Source organism: Mesocricetus auratus, unplaced genomic scaffold (assembly GCF_017639785.1).
Source record: "Mesocricetus auratus isolate SY011 unplaced genomic scaffold, BCM_Maur_2.0 Super-Scaffold_4256, whole genome shotgun sequence".
Classification (NCBI taxonomy): domain Eukaryota; kingdom Metazoa; phylum Chordata; class Mammalia; order Rodentia; family Cricetidae; genus Mesocricetus; species Mesocricetus auratus.
The window spans coordinates 39,871,246-39,878,618 of record NW_024429182.1 but is presented as its reverse complement, the minus strand read 5'-3'; positions in this window follow the sequence as shown (position 1 = coordinate 39,878,618).

Genomic DNA, 7,373 nt, shown 5'->3' with positions numbered 1-7,373 from the left:
ACTAAGGCTATACTTATTCTTAAGAACTCATAGACATTTGAGATACAACTCATTTGCAGTTTTTAAAGTTGTGTTTCTGAGAAAATTGGGAGCATGCGGGGGAGGGAAGAGGGAACTAGGAGAAAGAGAAGGGGAGGAGGGAAGGGGAGAGGTGGACATGAGGGAGCAGGAAATGTTGAGTCAGGGGGAAAAATAGAGGAGAGTAAGATAAGAGATACCATAATAGAGGGAGCCATTATAGGTTTAAAGAAAATCTGGCACTAAGGAAATGTCCAGAGATCTACAAGGATGACCCCCAACTAACAATCTAAGCAATAGTGGAGAGGCTACCTTAAATGCCCTTTGATAATGAGATTGATGACTGCCTTAAATGCCACTCCAGAGCCTTCATCTAACAGCTGATCGAAGTAGAAGCAGACACCCATAGCTAAACACTGAACCAAACCCCTGGAATCCTGTCACAGTGAGGGAGGGGAGTAAGGAGCAAAGGTGCCAAGACCAGGCTGGTGAAACATACAGAAACAGCTGACCTGAACAAGGAGTAGCTCATGGACTCCAGAGAGATAACTGGGAAACCAGCATAAGAGTGATCCAGACCCCCTGAACATGGGTGTCAGTGAGGAGGCCTCGGCAATCTATGGGGCCTCTAGTAGTAGATCAGTATTTATCACTGCTATGCGAATGGACTTTGGGAGCCCATTCCACATAAAGGATTACTTTCTCAGCCTAGACACACATGGGAGGGCCTAGGCCCTGCTCCAAATGATGTGACAGACTTTGAAGATCCCCCATGGAAGGTCTCACCCTCCCTGGGGAGCAGAAAGGGCATGGGATAGGGAGTTAGTGTAGGGCAAGGAAGGAGGGGAGGGAGAGGGAACTAGGATTGACATGTAAAACAATTTTGTTTCTAATGTAAATAAAAATAGAAAAAATTTAGATTCAACACAGAAAAAATAAAATAAAATTGTGCTGTACTGAGTACTTTTCTGTATTTTACCAGCAGTGCTTCTGCCTTCCAGACAAGATGTTTGTAGTAGCTTTGAAGCTCCAGATTGATTCAGCATTTTGAATAATCAATTCTAAAAGTTTAATTATACTGACATTTATTTAAAATGTTACTATCAAAAGAGGGCCGATTTTCTTAGTTTTTGAATACACTCAAACTACATAACTAGAGTATAAATAGAGCCCAGGTGTAGTAGAAGAGTTGAGCAATAAACAAAGTCCGGGAACTGTGAATTGTAAAGATTAATGGATTAGCAACTACCATATAATAGGTGTCATAGGAAACTTCCTACCTGATGTAAAGAAGGGAACTTTTTCCAGGAACCTCAGTAGTGATTCATTTCATTCTTCACCAAACTTTGCAAAACAGTATCTGCTTTTTCCTCTGAACTTTGTTTGCTTGTACTTTTATATTTTGTCAATTTTTCTTCTTTTCCCCACAGGCCTTTCATGTAATTATATATTTAATGTTTATAAAAATCAGTGAATAGTTGCTGGATGGTAGCTCATCACTAAAATGCTTACCATGCAAGCATAGTGGCCTGAGTTTGATTCCCAGAAGCTAAATGTAGAAACCTGGCATAATGGTATGACAACAATCCTAATAACATAGAGACAGAGACATATCAATCCCCAAGGCTCCTTGATCACCCAGTTAAGTCTAATTGTTGAGTTTCAAACCAAGTGCGAGACCTTGTCTCAAAAAACAAGGGAGATGTCATTGGAGGCTGAGGTTGATCTCTGACCTCCATAAATTATGTATACACAACACACACACACACACACACACACACACACACACACACACACACCAGTCAATCAGGGGACCAGAAATGGTTGCTCATACCTAAAACTTCAATCCTGGGGAGGCTGAAACAAGAGTAGTGCTATGAGTTCAAGGTCAGCCTGGGTCACATAGTGACAGAGAGTCTAGCTTGAATGACAGTGAAAGGTCTTTGTCAAAGAAGAAGCAGAGAGAGAGAGAGAGAGAGAGAGAGAGAGAGGGGGGGAGGAGGGGGAAAAGAGGGAGGGAGGGAGGAAGGAAGGAAGGAAAAAAGAAAGTTAAAAGGTAATGGAGATACTTTCTTATGACTGGCAATATTTATGGAACCTTACTGAATACTAATGCCAATTTCAAGGAAGTCAATGTGAACTTAAGTATTATGGCCATTTATTGTAAATACTCAAGAGAAAGTCAATCTATATTTTTGATACATGCTGCATGTATGTGTTAAAAATAAAAGTCAACTAACTGAATAGTAATTAATGTGATTGACAAAATGGAAAATTGGTCCTGACACATGTAAACTAGCTTTCAGCATCATATTTATGTTGTCAACTGAGAAGGGAAAAGATAATTATACAAACTAGTTAATTTCCATTTTTATCTATTTTTATTTATACCTGTAACTTCTGTAACAGAAATGTTGGAGCATTCATGCACATTGAGAGCCTTATGAAATGAAAAATTCCATGTATTTAAAATAGAATTATTTAGCAGTGATATGTACTCTCACTTTGCTTACTTTTGTTTCATATGGTATAAACCAATGTATTTGAATTAGCGATGCAGTAGGAAACTCAAAATGGCAAACTAAACGTAGAACTTATTATGGTAAAATTAAAGAAAAATATGTTTTAAAGAAATACTTCCCAAAACAGCTTCTAGCTGTGATGTGAAGGCAGGGAAATTCACAAATGTAAAAGAGGTAAAGATGAGTCATTTGGAATGTGCTATCCTGTGGCCACTACTGGAGCTTTTGTCAAGACACAATTCTTCCCTGCCATGGCCATGTGGATTTCTGAAAAAAAAAGAACATGTAAGGGATGTTCTCATTGACAGCTAAGGGACAATCACGGGTTAAACAGTCCTTGTGAGTGAACCACAACCCCAGTTCCAAAGCTATGACTCACCAGTCTGACCCTTTCTTGAAGGCAAATGACTCATCCTCCTCATGTACTCACAAACAGCCAGAAAGCAAAGCAAAGGAAGAAAAGGCAAAAAAAAAAAAGAAAAAAAAAGGAAAAAAAAAGGAGAGCAGTCACATGTGTTACCTTTCCTCTACTGTAAAACCTGGTAAGGCAGCAAAGCTGTTAAAAGGGCGGGGGCTTTAGTCAGGGATTTCCTGACTATTGTTGAGCACCCTCAGAGCCCCCTGACTCTAAGAGAAGAAGGAATGCAGAACCACAAAGAACATAAATTCACTCTGATCCCAAATTTCCACAGCCCCCTCTCACCCACCATTCACAGCCAATGCAAATTGTTGTTTTAGTCTCTAACATTCCTAGATAAAGCAGTTTTGAGAACTAACACTGCAAATAGGTTTCCTCTTGCCTTCTAAATGTCAAATATGAAGCAAATAATTCTCTACTATCCTCCTCCTACTCCTCCTTCCTCTCCCAGAAATAATTAGTGAAGCTATAATTATTATTATCCTTTATTTTTATCAATGTCACATATAATAACAATTTTAAGCTAATAAAGATTCCATGTATACAGCCTTGGTAGGGTCTTCCCTTTACTGAATCTCACTTACGAAAAAAGACAAACTGACCTGTGTACAAATGAGTTAAAGAAAGAAAACTTCATATATAAACAAATCTGAATGGGAAAGAATACTTTTTAAAAATTTGTCAAATGGCCCTTTGATAAATTCTCTTCTTTCCCTAATATGAATTCAACAAAAGAGGATGAATGTCCTGGGCCTTGGCAGCACACACCTTTAATCCCTGTACTTGGGAGGCAGAGGCAGACAGAGCTCTGTGACTTAGAGGCAAGCCTGGTCACAGAGTAAGTTCCAGGACATGCTCCAAAGCTACAGAGAGAAAACCTGTCATAAGAGAGAGGGAGGGGAGGGAGAGAGAGAGAGAGAGAATGATGAGCTAGACTTTGATTACTTAGAAACTGAAAAAAGAAAGAAAGAAAGGAAGGAAGGAAGGAAGAAAAGAATGAAGAAAAAAGTTTACCATTAGAATTGGATCATGAGAAGAAAATGAAACTAGAGGGCTGAGATTCACAAAGAACAAAATATCCCAACATTTTACTTCAAAATGAATAATGACTGTAGAATGATAAATGCTTAGAAATACAAAACAAGATAGAAGAGAATAGAATGAAACAAACTAAATAAAAATCACCCAGTGTTTTGTTATGCTATGACATTTTGTTTTACAATACTGTGTGTTCTAAGTTCATAAATTTATTCCAACTAAATTTTGCATCTAAAAGAATTTGGAGCTCACACCCAAAATACTGACATTTGAGAAATGAAGGCGGAAGTTTCAGGAATTCAAGGTCATTGTCCAATACACTGTGTGTTCGAGACCAGTGTGGACTTGCAATTGTGTAGTAAAGAGGACACACCCATAGTTGTGCTCTTCTTAATATAAAATCTAGAGAATGTAACTATATTAAGCTTTATATTTGTCAAAAAATTCCATTTAGTATGCTTCATCAATTGGGAATAGAATTAACATAGTATGAATAAACTAGATATGGATTTAACAATATGAATAACTCCCAAAGATACAAAATCATTTGAAAACATTATGTGGCAAAAAAATGGATAAGCTATTATTGAAAATAATTTTAAAGTATCAAAACAACAATATAGTTCAATAGTGAAGCAGTTGCCTGGCACAAACATATAGTTCTCAAAATAAAATGATATAGATTTCAGAATTGTGAGCATTAAGTAATAATACTAATAATATTATTGACATGGAGACTTCCTAGCTGTGGATACAGGTTAACCCTGAGAATATAAACAATGAAATAGTGTATGAGAATGGCTTTTTCAACACATTTACATATTTTTTCTCTAAAACAAAAAACATTCTGAAGCCAGGAAACATTTGGTATGTTTGGCAATTGAATGGAGGTGTTCATTATAACTTTCTCTGTAATTTCCCATTATTTTTTTTAATTTAAAAATATTTGTGATAAAGGAATTAGAAATCTCATATGGCATTTCTCTGCCATATATTCATGAATCCTTAAAATGTATGTAGGAGTGTTCTGAACATCATTAATGTGTGCACATTATGTCTTCGGTTTTCCATTTCTCTATAGTTCCTGTTCAATAACTAAATCCCAGATTATTCAATAAGTTTTCCCTCAATGAATAGTGGCAGCATTTAACTTCTAACTAATATAAACTATGATAATATAAACACTCTGGTGTATGTCTTTGGCATTTTTTCCAGGTAATAGGTTATGTATATATGCTTTTAAACTCTAGTAAATGTTACTACAAAGTTTTCTAAAACTGTCATGACAGTTTATGTATCCAAACATAAATGAGCAATCTGGCTAATTGTTAGCCTTTTCTTTTTCACATTAAGTATTTTGTTGTGAAATTGACATTGAAATACTTTATCTTTCTCCATCAACAAAAGAATTCAAACACTCTTTTACACAGGAACACATGCACTAACACACGTTAAACACATATGTCATAGAGACACACCATTGGCTATATTCCTTTAATGAACTGATAGTTAAAAGGTATACAGTCCATTTTTCTTATAGAGTGTGTTACTGGTATATTCTAGATGGTCTATGCATGTAAAATTTATCTATTACATTAGCAATGAGATTGGGAGTTCTTCTTGACACTAAGGTTATTTTATGGCTGTGATAAGGTTCTGGATTTGGATGTATATACTCTTACAAGAGTGTATCCATTTTGTAAAAGCTCACTTTACTGTGTTACAGGAGTGATGCAACCTCAGGCGCTTAGGTTAGACAGGTAAAGCAGGTTTCTTGAGTACATGTGGACCTGCTCATGTGCCTACCCTCCAGTGTTGTCTCAACAGAGGCCACATTCATAGTGTGTGATGACTGCCAGCAACCCAACCTCTCAGGTCTGAGCATGAGTCTCACTGACAAGCTACCACCAGCAACTTAGAGCATGTTGAAACAAGATTAGTTTTCTTTTAACCTCCATTTTATTAGGCATTTAGTTGCTGTTGTTTGTGGAACCTAGCATTGTTGTAACAAAGCAAAATAATAACAATAATTAATAATAATAATGTGGAAATTCATTTCTATGGGGATTATTGCTATTCTTAGTTTCTGAGATTTAAAGTAAATTTTATTTCATTAATTTATTAAAGGAGTGTTACATTCTTTTTATCCTAATAAATTAATTAAAAATGCTAGCAAATAAAAATAACTAATACATTTGTACTAAAATCCTGTCTCGCTAGTTCTATGCATTTCTTTTCCAGATAAGGAAATACAAACACTATCAGAGAAGATAAAATTTAAGTGACTGGTTAGTGCCTTCAATGGGGTAGTTTAGAAGATACCCATAAAAGATTTGATGATTTGTTTATTAGGACTTATATACAGGGCCATGTCAGGATTTGTAATTTGTAGTATCTCTTTATACATGATTAAGTTATCCTGCTTTCCCCTTGTACATTTTGAATCTGTCTCATGCAGTGTTAGGATAAATTTCATCCTGATAAGTTCCTAGAAAATTTTGGGGGGAGAAAAAGTAAAATGTGTTTAAGGCCAAGAGGTCCTTCCTGACTCCACAAGAGCACAACTGTTATTCAAATCCAAAATTGGGAATTTCAACTTTCTTAGTGTAGCTTTAGTTCCAGAACGTCTGTATATAAACTGTTCTGTTCCTTTAGAGTTTTGTCCCAGTATTTCAATCCACCGGTGACAGAACCTTTGACTAAAAATTAACAAACACATGGACTCAATACAGACAGTTATTTGTTTGATCAAATAATATATATGTATATATTAATTTAAATTAAAAACAAGCTTGCTTCACATGTCAATCCCAGCTTCTTCTCCCTCCCCTCCTCCCCGACCTCCTTCAGCCCTCCCACAACCCGCCCACCCAATCCCCATTCCACTCTCCAAGGAGGGTGAGTCCCTGCATGGGGGGGAATCTCAAAAGTTTGTCATATCATCCGGGACAGAGCCTAGGCCCTACCCCATGTGTCCATGCTAAGACAGCATCCCTCCACGTGGAATAGGCTCCCAAAGTCCATCTGGATGCCAGGGATAAATGCTGACCTTTTGCCGGAGGCCCCAAAGAATGCCGAGGCCTCCTCACTGACATCCACGTTCAGGGGGTCCAGATCAGTCCTATGCTGTCCTCTCAGCTATCAGTCTGGGGTCCATGAACTCACCTTGTTCAGGTCAGCTGTCTCTGTGGGTTTCACCCTCCAAGTCTTAACCCCTTTGTTCATCATTCCTCCCTCTCTGCAACTGGGTTCCAGGAATTCTGTTCAGTGTTTAGTTGTGGGTGTCTGCCTCTGTTTCCTTCAACAATAATTTTTAATTAAAAATATTTCAATTAGCATATATTAATATTACATAATGAAGGATGTCACTGTTATAT